The sequence below is a fragment of the Periplaneta americana genome, chromosome 4, assembly GCF_040183065.1.
Source record: "Periplaneta americana isolate PAMFEO1 chromosome 4, P.americana_PAMFEO1_priV1, whole genome shotgun sequence".
NCBI classification, from domain to species: Eukaryota; Metazoa; Arthropoda; class Insecta; order Blattodea; family Blattidae; genus Periplaneta; species Periplaneta americana.
The window spans coordinates 18663737-18686726 of record NC_091120.1 but is presented as its reverse complement, the minus strand read 5'-3'; positions in this window follow the sequence as shown (position 1 = coordinate 18686726).

The window sequence follows — 22990 nt, the reverse complement described above, 5'->3', positions numbered from 1 at the left end:
CGTGTTCCAATATCAAATACTTAACCATGTAGAGTTCACTTAACTCTTTCCCACTATATCATTTAAGCTCCCTTGCCTCCACCATAATTTCTATTTAGGTTAAGGCCTACATCATATGGTACTGAAAATGTATTGTTTATTGTTACAATTTTACATTTATGCTTTTGACTGTTATGATGTTAATTTCAATGGTAAAAAGGAATATTAAAATTGTAGTAATTTTACTGCAATACAGTAAATGTACGCTGAAAATGCAATTTTCTTACTGAGTAGCGATATATCGATATATTTTCTGCGATATATACCGTTATCGAAGTTAGGTTTGCAATATATTGCAATATCAATATATCGGTATTTGAATTATTTTCTCCATCACTAACTATTAGCTGATGGTAACAATAAAAGGGTTAAACTAGAACTGAAGAGCATTAGAGATGGGTAAAAAATAACACAACAGTTATTTTGGAACTGTTCCGGTCTCGGAACTGTTGCAAAAATGAACAGTAGGTCGGAACCTCCTGTTCCGAAATAACAGTGTTCCGACTCCGAGCTGCTCACTTGCCAACTGTTGCGGGCTCGCAGTACCGCGTGGCACAAGGTATGTTCCGACTCCTTCGGAACTGTTGCAAAAATGAACAGTAGGTCGGAACCTACTGTTCCGAAATAACAGTGTTCCGACTCCGAGCTGCTCACTTGCCCAGCTGTTGCGGGCTCGCAGTACCGCGTTGCACAAGGTATGTACCGACTCCGAGATAACAGTCGGAACGTCGGAGCTTGTTCCGATGAACCAACGAGAGCTGCAGTTATAAAAACTCTCACGTGGTTGGAGGGGGGCGCATGGACATTGAAATCCTTGCGGTGGCGCGAACTTTAATATCAACATTTGTAAGACTGGCCAATCATCTGTAATGTTATAGTAAGTATTCAATAATCTGTAATATTGATTCCCGCTTTATGGTTTATTTCACCATTAGTTGACTAATTCTGTTTTATAAACATTCTACAAAGTCATAAAGTACGCATACTATTATTAATTCATTGATCAGCTGATTCTATACAAAGGTTAAAGTCGTAAATGGTAATGAGTGGTTTAGTTACAATGTCTGTATGTCGTTTGTTGAGGTTAAGTCTGACAAGCACAAGTTTTTGTGCTATCTTCTCTGTTATCAAAGAACGACAAAAATGTTGTAGCATTATTTGTTGGAAACTACCCATATAAGTACTGATTTGGGGAGCGAGGTTTAATGCGAAGTTTAAATTACACTTTGGTAAAGATGCGATTCCAACATTTTACTAACCCACTGCGGGGTTTCCAGGTTTCAGTACTGCCAATATATATCTTTTTTATTTATGAAATTGTAATATTTATTATTATTATTATTATTATTATTATTATTATTATTATTATTATTATTATTATTATTATTATTATTATTATTATAACTGTGCATTAAGAAAAGTAAAAATAAAAATTAATGATTTGTTTTTTTTATTATGTAATAGAGAGAACAGAAATTACATACCATATGTTTTAAATGTTATGTTAATTTTTTTTTAGTTGGCTACCATGTCTTTATAACTTTATGTACGAAAACAAAGTGTTGTATTCTGTCCGCATGCACAGCAATTTTCCAAAATCGATTCGAATGTGCATTGCAGTGCCATCTATAGATAAGAATGTGTACTATGTCATGCCTATGAGTGCTCCAGTGTGAGCTGCATGGTGTTATTTGTCTATGGTGAAGAAGGAGGGTACTGTACCGTTCGTTTGAACGACTCAACGACTCCGACTCATCACCACTGGTGACTGTTATTTCGGAACTGTTATTTGGAACATAGTATTTTTTCGGAACCGGAACAGTCGGAACTGTTCCGGGAAAAGAACAACTTCGCCCATCACTAAAGAGCATTATTAAAAAAAATTGTGCATATTCGACACTCTGTGAAGTGCAATATGAATTAAATAGAGAACAGGCACTTAAACTATTTCAAAATGTTGCGCCTCTATCACGGTCATTGAATTTTAAAATAACATTCCCTTTTTTTGAGTGGCAATCGAAACAGGTTTATATATGATAATTCTGGTTGTTTTGGTAAAGGGAGATAAGTCATAAAAATGAGTTTGGAGATCAATGAAAATTAAACTTGGAACCCTTGTTGCAAATAAATCTCTACACAAATAAAACACATCAACTGCTACTATTCTTTTGAATAATTTAACTTGTATGTTCATCTGAGGAACAAAATTCCATCTGCACAAAAAAAATGACTTATCCCCCTTTACCCGAGCACCACAGAATTATTCACGAATGTACATAGTTGTACATTACAAGAAAACTAGCAACAAAATTATTGACACTTAAATGCACCATATTTTTATTTAAAATATATCACCATCTTCTACAAAGAAGAGAATGAAGTAAACCACATTCGTAAATGTGTGTTATATTCTATTTGTTTTAGTCAGTTGACTCTACAGGCCAATTTTTTATTCAAGGTTAGCAGTGCAGTACACGTCCTTGAACCATTCTGAGTAGACGTAAACAATACGACTTGTATAATTTCTAGGGAAAAATTGTTCCGGGGCCGGGTATCGATCCCGGGAACTCTGGTTGAACGTACCAGCGCTCTTTCCAACTGAGCTACCCGGGAACTCCACCCGGCACCGTCTCAACCTTTCCCTTTATATCCACACAACTCGCGTGGGCTGACGAAACGCCAGAGACCCACATCGAGTGCACACAATCTCTGTGTGACTTGGAATTGTGGATACCCGGCCCCGGAACAATTTTTCCCTTGAAATTATTCAAATCTGCTTTACAGGGAGTCTTACCTGAAAGACTAGATTTGCACAATACGACTTGTATAACACGCAACGTAGTTAACTTTATAAGTTCGGTGTCCGAACTTCCTTTCCTGGTAATGACTTCGGTATTTAACCCTTAACTGGTATCATGATGTCTGTGAGACGGCTCTAAACTTTCCACTACCATCCTTCCTTCTACAAGGGTTATTTTGCTTCCTCCGTTTATGTACCTTTCAGTTGGGGTGTTGATTATGTGCTGTGAAAGTTGCACGTCCCTCGTTGTGTTTGACCTTGAGTAAGTACGTAGTAAAATCGACACTCCGTCTCACAGACATATGATACCAGTTAAGAATTAAGAAAGAATTAAAATCTATAGAAGAAGAAGAAGAAGAAATTACTACTTTTTCAGAGTTGTTTCAGACTGGGTCTTCAGTCTCGTTTTCTCTTCAGTTATTAATTATTAAGTAACTTTGAACATATAACAAATAACAGAACTTTCTGAAATAAATAAAAATAAACAAGTATATTAAATAAATAATTAGTACAGTGGATTACAATCTTCGCTGTAAATTGCAGTATTATGCCACCAATGTCTTCTCGATGCAGTTTTTGTCGGCCGCTCGTTGCTACGAGAAGGCGTCATCTTGGCGATAGTGAGCCACTTCTGACGTAAGCCATGTTCTTTATTACCAATTTTCCGGAGCTTCTAACGTTAAGCTTTATCGGATATGGCCTTAATCGAAGTATAATTCCTTGGAAGGTGCACAGTGTAGGAAGTGTAGCGAACCGGTGCCAACAAACCATACACAGGAGTCGTCTGTTTTCTTACTTGTTGGCTTAAAACACTTAAGAGTTTGTTTACTTGTGGGAAGTCTTCTGCTATTGTACAAAACTTCAAAGCTCCTACAGCGTACCACGCATTGTAGATTCGCATTTTAAATGCGTAAATTTTCATATAGTAATAATTCATTGATTAGTTGGCCAACTCAACTCGTATTGGTAAAGGAAGTCTGACTTGTTTTTTCGCGAATTACATATTGAAGATTGTATGTATGTATGTATGTATGTATGTATGTATGTATGTATGTATGTATGTATGTATGTATGTATGTATGTATGTATGTATGTATGTATGTATGTATGTATGTATGTATGTATGTATGTATGTATGTATGTATGTATGTATGTATGTATGTATGTATGTATGTATGTATGTATGTATGTATGTATGTATTTGGCAGTGGTAACTAATTACACTCAATAAAGACAATAATAAGCACAATTAATAAAACATACATTTAATAATAATACTAATAATTAATACTAGCAATAATTAATAATAATAATAATAATAATAATAATAATAATAATAATAATAATAATAATAACAACAACAACAACAGGGAACATCCTACGTTAAAATAACATTTAAAGTAAATCTAATTTGTACTTTAAACCTAAGTTCGAACTAAAACCCACGAGTATGATATGTTCATATCTGCACAAGTACCTTTCAACACTACACTCATTTCGCTGTCAACTCAATCACTGCACTGGAACTACGACACATTTCACTAATTCTATCCTGATTTCATTAACACTTCAAAAACATTTCACTGTTCAAATACTTTGCACTGCCTCTATAAACTATAAAGCTTCACTGACAGGAACACGTTTCACTTACTCAACACACTTCACTGACACAACATAATTCTTCACTGATAGTACACTTCAGTAACAAAATATCAATTACACCCTTTAAATATTGCGTATAATTATCGTCTATTAGTAAAGTCCTTAAGCCTATTTTTAAATACATTTTTGGTTGTTGGTAAAGCCTTTAGTAAGTCTGCAGGTAAAGCATTCCAGTCCCTGATAGTAGGACTGAGAAATGAAAACTTTCCAGTGTCCGTCCTCTGTCTTCTTTCCCTCAATTTATGAGTGGTCGTTCCTTGAAGAGTAATTTGGCGGCTGCAACCTAATTTTTATTTCTCTCCAGGCAGGCTCACCTCTGTATCGAACCCGCAACCTCGTTAGAACGATATGTGGAACTTTAGAGATCTACATAAATAAACTCTTGTCGTTTTTATGTGTTGACACCAGATTTAGATTCATTATAAAAAAATAGTAGTTTTAGGTAGCCTAGGTCTAATATTGTAATCGTTCGAAAGATGTTTTGCAAGGATTTTTTTCTGATCTCCACTTCCGATCTTGCAGGATGGCGTTAACAGACATGGTTTGGAATTGAATGGGTTATATGAGCTTCTTGTCTATGCGAATGACGTGAATATTTTAGGAGAAAATCCACAAACGATTAGGAGAAACGCGGAAATTCTACTTGAAGCAAGTAAAGCGATAGGGTTGGAAGTAAATCCCGAAAAAAATAAGTATATGATTATGTCTCATGACCAGAATATTCTACGAAATGGAACTATAAAAATTGGAGATTTATCCCTGGAAGAGGTGGAAAAATTCAAATATCTTGGAGCAACAGTAACAAATATAAATGATACTCGGGAGGAAATTAAACGCAGGATAAATATGGGAAATGCGTGTTATTATTCGGTTGAGAAGCTTTTGTCATCTAGTCTGTTGTCAAAAAATCTTAAGGTTACAATTTATAAAATAGTTATATCACCGGTTGTTCTGTATGGCTGTGAAACTTGGACTCTCACTTTGAGAGAGGAACAGAGATTACGGGTGTTTGAGAATAAGGTGCTTAGGAAAATATTTGGGTCTAAGAGGGATGAAGTTACAGGAGAATGGAGAAAGTTACACAACGCAGAGCTGCACGCATTGTATTCTTCACCTGACATAATTAGGAACATTTAATCGAGATATTTGAGATGGGCAAGGCATGTAACACGTATGGGCGAACCCAGAAATGCATATAGAGTGTTAGTTGGGAGACCGGAGGGAAAAAGGCGTTTGGGGAGGCCGAGACGTAGATGGGAAGATAATATTAAAATGGATTTGAGGGAGGTGGGATATGATGATAGAGACTGGATTAATCTTGCTCAGGATAGGGACCAATGGCGGGCTTATGTGAGGGCGGCAATGAACCTCAGAGTTCCTTAAAAGCCAGTAAGTAAGAATTAAAGGTCAAGCATATGTGAATTATAAAGGCTATTTCGTTTATATGATGTCATTCCATTTTCGACCAATGAAGTGTAATGAAATTTTGAATTCCAACCAATCACAGTCAAACTTTGCAATAATTTTTGCAGCTAGATTTATCGCTATCAATTTATCGCATGGTCGTTCTTTTGTTTAGTCGTTGTCGCCAACTGTTTCCCCGTAAATTGATGATCATGAATACATTGAGCTGCAGCTGCACGGTTAAACTTTTCTTTCAACTTTAAAGCAATGAATGCAAGATTGATATTTAATATTAATTAATATATTTACGCAGTGAAGACGACGTTCAAAACGGCGCACCATGTAGACACAAAATATTCATGCATCTTAATTGAACGTCAATTTTAAACTTAATCCTTAGTATTCTTTCCAGATTGCACGCATAGGCGATTGGAATATTGAACTGTGTAGATGCAGCTTTAGTTCCGTTACACAGTACAGCGAGAATGCGTTTGTCGAGCTATAAAAAAATGCTTTCGTGTAGCACTGATTGTAACGGTCGAAATAAGACACAGCTGACATTGGTCCTGCTCCCACAGGTAACATAACCTATAAGTAGCCTATAAAATTTGTGTTTATGAATGAAATGAAACAATTAATAGAAAGTCAGACGTTCAAATTTATGTAACATATCAAACCTAATGACCTTGCATAGTAATAATAAGGTCTTTTCATCAAACTGCCTTCCGTATGGTGTAATAAAATTCGTGTTTTAATTAGGCCTATCTATATAGAGATGGCTTCACTGTGTAGCAACATGTCTCGCTGTGTGGTATATACAGGGACATCATTTTATTTTTACTTAAATTTTTATTGTACCTGAGTTTTTGAATGTACTTCACTCCCACCCCTTCTACTAATGAAGTTCAAGCGTCCTCCACACAGAACCAAGGCCGCGTATACAATCATAGTAGTCTTACGGTCACAGTAAACAGTACGTTCCAAAAATATGTTCGCGTTTTCCAGTGACAAAGAGGTACTGTCGTCCATTTGCCTACGTCGCATCCCGGTTTCCCCCACCCGCTTCTATTCGCCTCTTTGTAAAGGCCAGTGGCTGGGCTGTCCTAGCTCTTTTCTGAAAACATTAATTTCTGTTAGGAATTGGACGTCTACGTAATATTATACAATTGTTTAAAATAACTTAAATAAAAGGGCCTCGTTAAGTAATTAACTTTCACGTGATTTTCCCCCTTTCTACGGCCCTGCGACATAACCACTTGGACGGACAGTAGATTTCGGATCGGGCAGAAGTTAAGATTGAATTTACAGTACGCAAGGTAGTCTTTTGTAGAGTAAGTACAGAATTATTTCAACATGAGTTACTGGTACGAAGGACGAAACTGGTAATTGGAATTAGGTGCAATAGTCTGTAGTGCGATAATATGCACATTAGAACTGAAGTCTGTATCGAAATGAACGGCCATCATTTTCAAAAAAGTGTTTAAATATCCATAATTGATTATTTTTCAATTTAACTTCATTCTCTATAGTGTACGCTAATGTGCTATAGAAAGTATAATATACACTGCAATATTGCATAATGAATACGTCCGCATGGATAGCTCAGTTCGTGAGTAAAAACATTCATTGTTAATTCTGTACTGTATTTTGATTAAACAAAAACCTAATGAAAATTATCAAACTCAAAATCGCGATACTTCCTAGTTTACGTAAATGGATGAACTACTTTTCTTCCCTCCTATACATAGTATATTACGCCAGTATCATCTAACTTCAGTCGCGGAAGGGGTTAGCAACCGTTCATCCAAAGGTATAGCAAAGTTAATATTAGAAATGTTAGTAAAAATAAAATGATGTCCCTGTAGTTGTCCCCAATGTTACTGTTAAATTAAATTATGATTTCAGCAGATAATGAAAATGTATTTATGTTGTAATAATATGAGAAAAGTGCAGTACATGTAATTAACATTGTTAAACCTATATTTCGCAATTGGCATTACTGAATAATAACATCGAATTTCTTTATTGCAGTAATCGATATTCATCTACGAGTATTTCTACTTGACAATGTCTGAATAGGTTAAGTATCCGATAATAAACAATTATTGACATTTTGTGATCGAATTTTAGGGATATATTATTTACATTTTTATTTTATTCACGAAATAGTCCTAATAAATGCCACTCGAGGTCTGAGATTTCCCAGATAAATCTCAGAACTCTCGTGACATTATTACAGAAAAATTCATGCCTTAAAAACAGAATTTTGTTGTACATAGACAGTAATTAATATCTTAAATATTTACAGCATTATCTCGTGTGTGGGTAGTTTCTAGCAGATACCTTGAAGCTTTCATGGGAAGTTCCCGTCTCATTTGAAGCAGAGCAAGGAACTTCAGATTCTGTCAAAGTAGGATTGCACGCACAAACAATACTATTAATTAGAATCTAATTTTGGTGCCGCTGTTCTCCAATTTCCGGCCGCCCCTGAAATAGACCCGGCCGGCGCCGGGCATTATCATATCCACCATCGCGTGTAGCAGGAACCGGCAATTTTCCGCCTTCGGCCGCAGAGCCGTCTGTATAAATTGCCGATGTACAGCCTCGTTTCTTTCCTGCTCAGTGTCGATTCCTGCAAGGGAGTTGGAGACCTCAAGTTACAAATCGCGGGAACGTGGGCGTCTCTACCTTCCCCTCGACGCCTCGTTGTAATTTATCCTGTCCTCTCTCTCTGTCTTTAATTAACACAACAGACGCTCAGTAATACAATTAATCCTGGTTATTTCGTCACTGCTGTATTTGGAATTGTTTTTATTCCATCTACTGTCTACTTCGTTCCTTATTCTTTCTGTGGCAGCGGAATTAGGTTGCTTAAAGCTGTTGTTCCAGTATGTCTTATCCTCATTTTCACAAATACAGGGTGTGTCATAGTTTACTGTAGGATTTCTAATATTACTGTAAAGCAGCCGCGGCGAAAATGCGACTCACGAACACATTGTGGCTCGCAGTGCTTTTCTCTCGCTTCCTACCTACAACCCCCACCCTCTCACTCACTGGAGTCAAACTCCGTTCTATTTGTATTTGTCTCGGACCTGCGAGTGGCGTATCGTCGCAATATCTCTCTCGAAACCATGTACAGTACCTCTATAAAAAACAAAAGTTTCAAGTAGGATGGGAGGACGCATTCTTTTGCTTACAATATGATGAAAATATTAAATGTATGATTTGTTCACAAATATTACTAGGAAAACGGTTGTATAACATAAAACGGCATTATAAGTTACTACATGTTACTGATGAAACATTAAAAGGTTGTGTTATTATTATTATTATTATTATCATCATCATTATCATATCTGTACGTCGATTCTTTTACAGCAGATGTACGAATAATGCGGTTAGATTTTCAATTTAAACTCACAGATTTACAATGTGACTTTAAATGAAAGCGAGATGTAAGGACTTGACAGATACTGAACTTTTCAATTTTTTTTTATTTTATTGGGTTATTTTACGACGCTGTATCAACATCTAGGTTATTTAGCGTCTGAATGAAATGAAGGTGATAATGCCGGTGAAATGAGTCCGGGGTCCACCACCGAAAGGTACCCAGCATTTGCTCGTATTGGATTGAGGGAAAACCCCGGAAAAAACCTCAACCAGGTAACTTGTCCCGACCGGGATTCGAACCCGGGCCACCTGGTTTCGCGGTCAGACGCGCTGACCGTTGCTCCACAGGTGTGGACTGAACTGAACTTTTCAAATCTTTGGAAAAAGAAAATAAATATTTGAAGCTTCGTTCTTTCGCTTGCTCTGTTGAAGCCATGTTCGCTTTAACTTACGTTTGTGAAAAATTATTTTCAACAATGAAAATAGTAAAAATCAAATTTAGATCACGACTGACAGACAAATACCTTCGTGATCAACTACGATTGGCAGTAAGTGACATAATTCCTGATTTTGAAACTTTGTCGCAGAGACATTCTGAAGACAGTTAATTTTAGGTTGTGATAATGTGTCCTATGTTTTATTGTTCATTTCTTTCTTCGTTACACGTCCTAAACATTAACTTCCCCTTCGGTTGTCCGCCTCCCTCCATAGGTGCTATGCACGTTGCAGGTTACACAGTGGCTCGGCACACGATTACATTTTCGCCACGGCTGCTGTAAAGCAACGATTGAGGATAGGGTAAAACAGAGAAGAGAATGACAATGCAAAGAGACAAATTTATAAGTTTGTAACACACCTCACAAATCCTCAATATGGTAGGTCCTCGTAATATGACAGATGTCTATCCTGCAATCTATAGTGAGGGTCATATGAAAACAGTTCCTAAACAGCAACAACATAGGTTGGATAAAAAGTTATGGCAACACTGTTGTCACGTGACGATGGTGCGTTTGAGAGCTGCCAGCTGTGTGGACATGAACAAGGACTGTTATATGAGTTAGTGCAGCCAGCGGCGACAGTACTCTGTCAATCTACTGCAGTGTGTAGAACGTTGACTTTCATAGGGATAGTGCGAGCGTCCTAAGACCACGTTTACAAAACTAGAGCAACTTTCCTGGAACAAAATTGAAGTGACACGAGGTCGTAGTGCACAAGAATGTTTTCAAGGACTGCGTGAAGCATGTGCCGATGCAGAGTTGTCATATCGCACAGTGGCACGATGGGTTAAAGCGTTCCGAGAAGGCAGGGATGCCGTTCAGGACAACCTCCGTACAGGATGACCCCGCGTGGGGTCAGTTCAATTCCTTGCTTCCCTATTGGATGCTGATCCCCGATTCAAAAACCCAGGTACAATAAAAATTGAAGTAAAAATAAAATGATGTCCCTGTACATTACACACGATATTGTCTTCGTTAATACATAAAATGTCACTCTTAATTGCATTTCGTATCTCTAAGCGAATTTAACGTTTTGACTTCCACATTATGAATGGATCAGCACTACACTGTTCAACTCGTACTAAATACTTGAGCAGGATAACACAACTGCACACATTGCGTTGCAATGTTACTATGAACGGACCGGGGTTCCTTCGTTATGTACGCTGCTGTACTCGCCAGGTACACAAAAGACGGACGACGCTGCACGTGCCATATACTCCGATACGAAAAAACTTCACTTTTCCTTAAGTCATCCCGCATCCACTGTCTAATAAATACTCATAACAAATTGCATACATATATTTTTAAATTTCAGACTGTTTTAAGTAAATAGATGTGGGTATTTGTTTATTATTTTTTTTATATAATTTCTAGGGCCAATATTAGTACTATAGCTGAAAGCAGTACTATGAGCGCTGGTTTGAGATCCCAAATGGGAAGGAATTTTCTCTTGAAATTTCGGCCAGTGTATGGGACTGGTGCCCACCCACCACCGTGACGAATTTGGAAAGCTACGATAGATAGCGAAATCCGATTTATAAAGTCGACTATCGGCAAGTATTTGGCCCGTGCCCTTCATGAGCTATTACGCCACTGACGTACTTTCCTGCCTACTGACATGGTGGAGAGAGAAAGGTTGGAACTCCTGCTTAGGAGCTATGGTTCGAATCTTACTGGGACTGATTACCTGGTTAGATTTATCGGACGTTTGCCTAAACTGTAAAGCGAATGTCAGGTAATATCATGGCGAATAATTGGTGTCCTCCACTATTACCATTTTCATCGACACTGTACAACCTCGTAGTTGATACAGCATCGTTAAATATCACGATAAAAAAATTCTACATCCCTTAGATATCAATCTATAGACTGAAAATTACCTGAAATTGGCAGCAGTGATAATTTTCGTTGGTAAAATCTGGCAAATTATTCAATGGTGAATGGCTGCCTTGTTAAGAAGCTCTTGAGTCGAAGTGGCGCCCTCTATTCAAACATCTGAATACCGGGACAGAGTTTAATTTAGGGTGATTCAGGAGAGCAAAGAGCTGACCCACTTCCTACCACCCCAGTAGCAGCAGCATCCTGAATCGAATGAAAGAATGTCACGCAAAGTCTCAGATGTTGAACGCGGAAAGCCCACTTTACCGGAGCATTCCCTTTCCTTCACGAATCGGGAGATCTTATGTACTTATAAGAAGATGAATGTTGTCTTGTCTGAGGGAATGATTCATACAGACTTCCATTCAACGTATTCATGTGCTGTACTGAAGGGTATAAATGGTTCGACATTTACTTGGGTTTTCTTGTAACATCTAACGTCTTTGTGAAGTATATCTATGGACAAAATGAATATACTTCAAGTGTCTTTTTCATAAGAAAAATGTGGTATATAGGTAATGTTTGCAGAGCATTCACAGATGCTTGGAAAACAAAACACGAAAATATACGCGGTTAAAATTTTTAATACAATCTCTGTATCCATGGTAACATAATTATGGAATTGCAACCAGAGTAATTGACAGAGAGAGAAAAATCAAAAGTCCTGACAGGAGGAATTAAATTTCATTAGAAGTACGTTAGGATAAACAATATAAGATACAAAGAATAGCATAGATGTATAATTGGATCGGTGTCTAGTAGAGTTCCCGGGTAGCTCGGTTGGTAGAGCGTTGGTACGTTAAACCAAAGGTCCCAGGTTCGATGCCCGGTCCCGGAACAATTTTTCCCTCGAAATTATTCAAATCAACTTTACAGGGAGTTATACCTGAAAGCTTGATTACATAATATACGTCACTGTTCGTTAACAGAAAACCACAATTTAAGTCACAAAGAGTAAGTGTGCACTCAATGTTGGTTGCTTGACGGTTGTCAGCCCACTTTGAGGTCTATGGATATAAAGGGAAAAATTGGATCGGTGTCTGGTAGAGTTCCCGGATAGCTCAGTTGGTAGAGCGTTGGTACGTTTAACCAAAGGTCCCGGGTTCGATGGCCGACCCCGGAACATTTTTTCCTTAGAAATTATTCAAATCAACTTTACAGGGGGCTGAAAGCTTGATTTGCGCAATAGCATAGATATTCGGGTGATACTAGGGATGGAAAACAAAACACTCTCTCTCTCTCTCATGACTTTTAAGGAATTCAGAGGTTCATTGCCTCCCTCACATAAGCCCGCTATCCATTTTAATATTATCCTCCCATTTACGTCTCGGTCTCCTCAAACGTCTTTTTCCCTCCGGCCTCCTAACACACTATATGCATTTCTGAATTCGCCCATACATGCTACATGCCCTGCCCATCTCAAACGTCTATTGGACAATTTCGATTTCAGAAAGTGAGGGTTCGAGTACAAATGGCGCAGCAATTTGTATTTCGTCCTAATCATTTCTGTTTGGCCTATGTACAGTAGTGGCAAAAAAAAAACCGGACCGACCCTTGCAGCTGATACAAAAGAATCCTGTGCTGTGTACTGTGTCAAACTGTGGTAATTTCAATATGGATAGTGAAGCCAGAGGTATGTACTGCTATTTAATGTAAAAATACGCAGTTATCTTTGCCGAATAGAGGTAGAAATGTAATATTGATGTCAGATGAAAATAAAACTCTCAAACTTTTTCGTCTGTAACTTTGAGACACTGAAGGAAACAAAAGACGGTAAGAATCGAAGAAATGGAATAAATTTCATTGTTACAATTAATTATACAAGATGGATGTGTTTTGTGACTAGCAAAATTGTATCTGTGACTCTGAAATCAGCTACAAGAGTCCGTCCGGTTTTTTTTGCCACTACTGTACATTTAGTATAAAACTTGCAGGGGAAGTTTTCTTGCGTGGTATTTTGTATCATGCGAAATAAACAATAGGCCTACATGTATAGACTTGCACGTAAGTTGATTTGTATATACCTCAGAAAACTTCTTCTTTGATTGTATAATTTTATTACTTCTGACTTTCTCACGAAACAGGTGGTTGACTGATGTGAAAAGAAAAACTTCTTTGTGTAGTACAATGACTAACATAAATTATAATTTTTCTTATACTTTCCACCAGAGGTCTGCATCGGACGTTTTCGCTCGAGCGCCAAGTAGTTCATAGCATAATCCGATAGGTACTTAGCGCACATGCATGATGGGTAAAGTTGTCACGAGCGATAAATCCTCGAACGGTATAAGCCGAGCTTTAGACATTCGTTCTTGTTACAGTGATGAACTGTGTAGTAACATCATAGATATTTATCATTTCAAAACTTTGCAGTGTTTAACTAACCTCTCCATAGTACAGCTACAAAACTTGCTTTAAAATGTAATATAAATGTTGTAGGTAAATGTTCCCCCCCCCCCCCCACACACAGGAGTGATTTTGTTTTTGGCACATCTGATAGATGTTATTGTATGTAGCCTAAATGTAATTATTATAAACGGAGAACACAATCACGATAATGCAAGAACTGTATCAAGTTTTCTAGTAATAATAATAATAATAATAATAATAATAATAATAATTAGTGTATCAATCTTTGTGTTTGTAACAGTTGTGCAGCATGATTATTCGTTTTATTATATTTTCTGTGACGTTATCTCTGTACTAATATTGTTATTAATCTACTGCTATATCAATAATATTTTGTAAAACGTTTCTACATTTTCGCAATATATAGGCGGAACACTATGTATGGACCTATCATATTATATATGTGGTAAATCAAATATTGAATAATTATTAATTAGCAATAATAACTGTATATCGAAGTTTTTCATACTATTTTATTTATAACTTCATGTTCCTGTTTTGGTACGTTCCGTTGACTGTTCCATTAAACGTTTGTCATAAACGCAGAAAATAAAGCCTTATTTTTACCGTGTGAGCAAAACATATGTGTATCTTATCTGTCGCCTTCCATACAAGATAAGACATGTCGGTGAGATGACCTTGTACTGTGCTTCTATTTATTACGAGCTTATCACGACCGATCGTATCTCACTCGAGGGTGCGACACTCGACCGAGTTCAAGCGAGCGATTTAACTCCAATGCAGCACTCTGCTTTCCACACAACTGCCTCTCCTATAAGAAAGCCATAATGAACTCTACAAGGACAGAAAAAGTTTTTCTACATACATTACACGAACGGAATTGGTGTAAATGTGGTAAGGGAATGCACGATCATAATATTATCCATTCATTTGTTTCCTACATTGTGGATATTGATTTACTGACTGAAAGATCTAGGGTCATTGTTTATAGCAGTGTGTTACGACCTCCACGACAGGACGAAATAGAGTTAGTGCTTGTTTTAAATTATACACTGGCGTGGTTGTTTGCAGTGCTGGGCAGTAAATTGATGCGGTACATGTGGTATCAATATTATACAGGAATAATCTAAGCACTTTGATGGTATTACTATGGAAATGAAGTTAATACTCTGTGCCATGGAATAATATTGTCTGATGTGAAATAATATCGCAAGTCTTTAAGTTTTTGAATTATTGCAAGTATAATTGGACGGAGTTACGCAATAACAGACCAAGCGACAATTTAAAAAAAAAATGAGATATTTGCACAAATCTGTTGATAGCAGGCTAGTTTAACTCGGAAAAAAAAATTAAGAATGCGATATCTGAATTTTGCTGTTATTTATTAGCAAAAATTCGTTTCTTGCATAAAATTAATTTATTTATTTTGATTTGAAATAGTAATTCAACTGCTGGTCTGTTATTGAAAATCGGTTAGCCCTTTTTTGTATTATTTGTGCTATTTTTTGTAATACTTCTTGCATAAAATGTTTTATAAAAACAGATTTATTTCAATGGCCAGTATCTCGAAACAGGTTTTTGTCGCTTGGTCTCTTATTGCGAAACTCCGTCCAAGTATTAGTCTTAAGCTTCTTGTTCCCTGCTACCGTCACCCGGATTTCTATGGTGATCTTTCAATATAAACGTGTTTACGGCAGAAGGATGCCAAAATTTGTCATTTACGTCATAATACTCACTTTCTGTTTCTATTAATTAATCAGCGTAAGAACTTAAAAAAAAAATAAAACGAAAAAGTAATTTCCTCTTATTCTTGTATGTATATGAGTAATTGAATTTATTATTTTTTCAATAAATATAATTGTTTATTGCCAGAAAAATATAGAATGCAAAGAAATTGTGAATTAACAAAATCCTAGCCACCGGCGTAGCTCGGTCGGTTAAGGCGCTTACCTGCCGATTCGGAGTTGCGTTCGGGCGCGAATTCGTTTCCCGCTTGGGCTGATTAACTGGTTGGGTTTTTCCGAGGTTTTTCCCAACTGTAAGACAAATGCCAGGTAATCTATGGCGAATCCTCGGCCTCATCCGTCAAATATCATCTCGCTATCACCAATTTCATCGACACTAAATAACTTCGTAGTTGTTATAGCGTCGTTAAATAACCAAGTTAAAAAAAAAACAAAACAAACTTCTAGCACTCTTCTGAAATAGTGTTCTCGTGCTCAAGAGAGGATTTTATACGTAATTGAAATGCTCTTACAAGCAAAGATTCTCATGGGGGAAGATAAAAAAAAAGTTATTTATCTTCTTCCACCATGTTAATAATGTCAAAACAAGTGCTTATAAAAAATTGTTGCCACTCGAGCGCAATTATGAGGGTCGTAAAAAATAAGTTTCCTTGGGGCCGTTTACACAAAGGAAAAATAATTTCATGAAAAATTTATTGAAAGAAAGTAAGTGGACATCTAGCTATTGTTTAATAATGTTAATACTTTTAGATCAAAGATTTATTTTCAGACATTAAGCATATAATTTCTTCATTATACACCTTGATTACACAACTTTTAACACTGTAGCCTATCACTTTGGGAAACGTATTATTTGTCTTTCTTGTGTTAAATTTTATATTACCTCGTTAACCATCTATGGAAGATGGCCGATAGCAGGCTGAAACATGTTGACGAGGTGATATAAATTTTAACACACGAAAGACAAATAATACGTTGCAAATCAAGATTTCAGATATAACTCCCTGTAAAGTTGATTTGAATAATTTCGAGGGAAAAATTGTTTCGGAGCCGGGTATCGAACCCGGGACTTTTGGTTTAACGTACCAATGCTCTACCACTGAGCTACCCGGGAACTCTAACCGACACCGATCCAATTCTTCCCTCTATATCCACAGACCTCAAAGTGGGCTGACAACCGTCAAGCAACCAACTTCGAGTGCACACTAACTCCGTGTGACTTAAATTGTGGTTTTCTGTTAACGAACAGTGACGTGTATTATGCAAATCAAGATTTCAGATATAACTCCCTGTAAAGTTGATTTGAATAATTTCGAGGGAAAAATTGTTCCGGGGCCGGGTATCGAACCCGGGACCTTTGGTTTAACGTACCAACGCTCTACCACTGAGCTACCCGGGAACTCAACTTTACAGGGAGTTATATCTGAAATCTTGATTTGCATAATACACGTCACTGTTCGTTAACAGAAAACCACAATTTAAGTCACACGGAGTTAGTGTGCACTCGAAGTTGGTTGCTTGACGGTTGTCAGCCCACTTTGAGGTCTGTGGATATAGAGGGAAGAATTGGATCGGTGTCGGTTAGAGTTCCCGGGTAGCTCAGTGGTAGAGCGTTGGTACGTTAAACCAAAAGTCCCGGGTTCGATACCCGGCTCCGGAAAAATTTTTCCCTCGAAATTATTCAAATAATACGTTTTCCGAAACATAAAATTTCATCAAAATAAGGCTTAGAAGATATGGATGAATAAAATGTATAAAACATATAAGTTGTTAATTTATGTAACTCCTTAAGGAGTGGAGAGTATTTGTCTTACTTGTAAATACTGTACATATGAAGACATTGTTACAAAAACAACCCTCGTCAAAATTGCTATTTTTCAGGAGAACAATAAAAATAAATAGAACAACACATGTCAGCTGTTTCCGTACAACTGGTGGTTATCCTTATGGTTATTGCACCTGACATGCGTCATTTGTAGAGTCTGTAAACATTTGAAATAGTAGCAAATGTGTCCTTAACTCAATTTCATTAAAAATGACTAGGGCTGTTTTTGTGATAATGTCTTCATATATAGTAGGCCTATCGCTTCATTAACTAAAAATTGTTAGACCCATTTTTTTTATCAATTTATTTGATTGGCGATTTTAAGCTATATTACTAATATTATATAAGTAAAATTCCGTCACAGTACATTAGTCATCTGCAATGAAATCGTAATAATTGTTGTCGTCACGGCAACAGCTGCTGGAAGCACTACAGTCGTTAACAAGAGTCGCCCTCTATGAATAGACCGGGTAATGAATCAACGAGTTGCGGAACTATATTAAGATGTTTATGTTGGTAACAGTGCTAGACTGACAGACGCTCTCGCTTTGGTTTCTTGCCAGACAGTTGTAGTATCTAGTATGTTTTCTCGGGTTGAATACCCCTACATCGTTGTTTTCTTCAGTTACTACTTAACTTTAAGACAGTAATTCGATCATCTTTAGTTGTGCACAGCAACTTAATTGGCAGTTAATTCAGGATAAGAGAGATGTCTTGCTTGCTTTCTGTAAACATATCAATTAGGTTTTTAATTCTGAAAAGTCGATATAATAGGCCAGGATTTATATGAACAAATTTGAAGTCTGAAATAACAGAAAATGTGCGAAAACATACCTGTACCTCGGTGTACATATGTTGATGAGCAAATTCTTGTATCTCGGAAGATATTAACTTTAGAACCTATTTTATTAAACTTCTTTTCTTATTTTGATGAATACTACCGACTCTCAAAGTATTGAATGTTTTATAACAACCTGTATTATGGATTAAAAAGATTATTTAGCATGTAATCCAGTGAATTAAATTTAGCTTTTCTTATTTTAGTCCGTGTTTTTTTTTATTTCGGTGAGTTATTTTACGACGCTTTATCAACATCTTAGATTATTTAGCGTCTGAATGAGATGAAAGTGATAATGCTGGTGAAATGAGTACGGGATCCATCACCGAAAGTTGCCCAGCATTTTCTCATATTGGGTTCATGGAAAACTCCGGAAAAAACCTCAACCAGGTAACTTGCGCCGACAGGGAATCGAACCCACGTCATCTGGTTTCTTGGTGAGACGCGCTAACCGTTACTCTACCGGTGTGAACTAGTCCAGGTTAAATAACTTAATTTTTGCATGTTTGCGCCTACATAGGAAAGGTTAGAGTCTTAGAAGCGATTTCATTCTGAGGAATCGAATTAATATCGGCTGATAGTGTATTCAGAAATGCTACAATTTGAGTCAAATAGAGGGGTTTTCTATTTTCTTTTGTACTCAGGAGGGACCCGAAGGCTTGCACTGCAGCCTGAGGCTTATTGTGCTTACCATTCCTATCCTATGAATGATTGGGTAGCCGAACGGCAGCGCTCTTGTACAAGGACATCATTTTATTTTTACTTCAATTTTTATTGTACCTGAGTTTTGAATATACTTCACTCTCACCCCTTCTACTAATGAAATTCAACCGTTCTCCACACAGAACCAAGACCGCATATACAGTCATAGTAGTCTTACGGTCATAGTAAACAATACGTTCCAGAAATATGTTCGAGCTTTAGAGTGACGAAAGAGCTTTCAATATTGAACCATTTTCGCACAGGTACTGTCGTCCATTTGTCTACGTCGCATCTCGGTTTCCCCAAAACCTTCTGCTCGCTCCTCTGTAAAGGCTAGTGGCTGGGCTGTCTTAGCTCTTTTCTGAGGACATTAATTTCTGTTAGGAATTGGACGTCTACGTAATATTATACAACTGTTTAAAATAACTTAAGTAAAAGGGCCTCGTTAAGTAATTAACTGTCACGTGATTTCCCCCTTTTCTACGACCCTGCGACATAACCACTTAGACGGACAGTAGATAGCATGTATGAGTAATTTTATCTTTTCGGATCGGGCAGAAGTGAAGATTGAATTTACAGTAAGGTACTCTTTTATAGAGTAGGTACAGAATTATTTCAACATGAGTTACTAATACGAAGAACGAAACTGGTAATTGGAATTAGGTACAATAGTCTATAGTGCGATAATATGCACATTAGAACTGAAGCCTGTATCGAAATGAACTGCCACCATTTTCAAAAATGTGTTTAAATATCCACATTATGATTATTTTTCAATTTAACTTCATTCTCTATTGTACGCTAATGTGCTGTAGACAGTATAATATACACTGCATAATGAATACGTCCGCATGGACAGCTCAGTTCGTGAGTAAAAACACTCATTGTTAATGAAATGATGAAATGAAATGATTAGCCTAAAAAATGTCCCGTTAAGGGCAAAGGCCTCCTCCTATAGAGGGAGAGCTCTATTTGTCTCACGCGGTGAGCTACTCCGCGTAAGAGTGGAATTGTTCACTTGGTTCACATTCTGCACACTTTGGTATTGTTCGCTTGTTTCTGTCGCACTGGTTTTAGTCGCTGTTCACTTGTCTTCTTATGTTTCTCCAGTCTTCCCTATGTCTTGCTCTGCTTGACCAATGGCTTCCTACTCGTTCACTGAAGAGGTCGGCCCATCTTCGTCTTGGTCTTCCGGGTGATCTCTTGCCAATGCGGGGATCCCATAGTGTGACTTTCTGCGTCCATCTTTCGTCTCTAAGTCGTGCAACATGGCCTCATTGTTAATACTGTACTGTATTTTGATTAAACGAAAACCTAATGAAAATTATCAAACTCAAAAGCGTGATATTTCCTAGTTTACGTAAATGGATGAACTACTTTTCTTCCCTTCTATTCCTAGTAAAGTGATTTGTTTGTATATTACGCCAGTATCATCGAACTTCAGTCATGGAAGGGGGTAGCAAACGGTGTTTCCGGTTCTCAATCGTTGATCCAAAGGCATAACCAGGTTAATATTAGAAATGTTAGTATAAATAAAATGATGTCCCTGTACAAGTATAGCACGCCACACCGTGAACTCAACCCGTGCTGTGGTATGGATGATGATAAGTGAATTAATGATGGCGAAACGAGTCCTATCTCAACGCCGAAAATTACCCAGCAATTCTGCTTCATTTGGTTGAGGGAAAACCTCGGAAAAAATTCCAACCAGGATTTGAACCCTGGCCCGGTCGTTTCACGGTAAAACGTGCCAACCGTTACAAATATCGAATAATTGAAAAGCAACATTTTAAACACACGGGTTATGATCTCAATTACGACACAGGAGAAACTTGTTAAATCATAGCATCCGAAGCGATTATGGGTCAGCTGGGGAATAAGCAAGAAAACACGAGATGTTGAAGGATTGTAAGAATCTCTCGCATATTTTAATATGAGGAAATGAGAAGGGGCAATAGAAGAAAATCTAAGTAACAGAATCAGGACAGGTGTAGTTCTGGGTAGACGGCAAAACATGGAACAATATCAAGTTGGGTTAGGAGTGAAGACATAGGAAAACAAGTTGCAGTTTATTCAGAGAGCGATGAAATATTAAGAAATGGGTGGAACAGAAGATGAATTGGAGCAGAATTCCTAAATTTATTCTGAAATATAGGCCAAGGGAACTGCTGAGAGCCGTTGAAATGCCTAGATCAAGATGACAAAAACATGACAATGTAACAGGCCATAGCACGGACTTATTTGAAAACACGACGACGAATTTATTTAATTCATGACACCAATACGGACTTCGCATCACAGTTATTCTTCTTTTTGCACGGATTTAGTCTCCTAGCCTGTTAATGTTTAACGAGTTCAGATATTTTCTCAAGATGTACCCAAACTACTGCTCCATTTTAATCTGCAATGTTTTTATTTATTTTATTGGGTTATTTTACGACGCTGTATCAACACCTCAGGTTATTTAGCGTCTGAATGAAATGTAGGTGATAATGCCGGTGAAATGAGTCCGGGGTCCAGCACCGAAAGTTACCCAGCATTTGCTCGTATTGGGTTGAGGGAAAACCCCAGAAAAAACCTCAACTATTTAATTTGCCCCGACCAGGGTTCGAACCCGGGCCACCTGGTTTCGCGGCCAGACGCGCTGACCGTTATCCCACAGGTGTGGATTGCAATGTTTTATGGTTATCCTGTAAGAGGGTCATGCTGAAAGTCATGAGCACCCCATTGTTATAAATCTTATTTTTTTTTTTTTTTAGACAAACCAGATACATCATCTTAATCTACAGACTTTTCAACACAGTCTCCATTTATTTGCACACATTTTCCCGCCGTTCTGTAAGTTTGAATATTCCCTTTTTTTTTCGTTGTTGGTAACTCTGTAGCATCTATTAGAAGCTTTATGGTTGTGCTAACAGATGGAGTTACTTGTCAACAATGTGACGCTGAAACGTGTGTTCAGGTTACTGCCCAGCGACAGTCCTGATGTATTTTTATATTTCTGCTGATTGGTTTATTAATATTAACCCTGCACACTTATACACACACATTCACAGACACCCAGGGAATTCTTCTTCAAGAAAAATTCACTGAGAGCCGAGCCCGGGAATCGAATACGGGACCTCCTGATTTAGAAGCCAGCATGCTGACCAACAGACCACGGAGACAAGCGAATATTCCCTTGCTGTTGAAGTCCGTTTCATCTTCCCGAAGACACTGACGCACTCCTTTCCGGATGTTCTCCAGCGTCTCGTAGCGTTGGCTTCGCAGCTGCTCCTTTACAGAACCGAAAAGATGGTAGTCGAAGGGTGCCAAGTAGGGACTGTAGGGAGATTGCAGAAGAGTTTCCCATCCAAATGTTTCCCATCCACGGTGACACGATCAGTATGAGGCCACGTGTTATCGTGTTGCAGGATGATCTTCTTTCCAGAGCGTTTCTCGCGCAATGCATGACGGGGCTTCAAAACTCTCTGAATATAGCAGACAGCATTTATGGTCTGTCCAGGTTCAAAAAATTCAACCAAAATGCATCCCAGAACTCATCAACTCTTTCCTTGTTGCGTTCCGTGGAGGCAGTTCGAGGGCGACCGCTACGAGGCTCATCTTGGATGCTCGTGTTCCCATCTTCGAAATGTTTCACCCATCTCCTAACACTGCTGGCGCCCATGCACACATCTCCGTATGCACGCTGAAGTCTGAGGTGAATTTCTTCTTTAACAAGGAATTTAATGACAGCACGCTGTCGAAACGAGCCATCGTTGTCGATCATTTTGCAAACATTGCCTATGGTCACATGATAGAAGTTAGTGACGTCACAATATGTCAATACATAGTGTA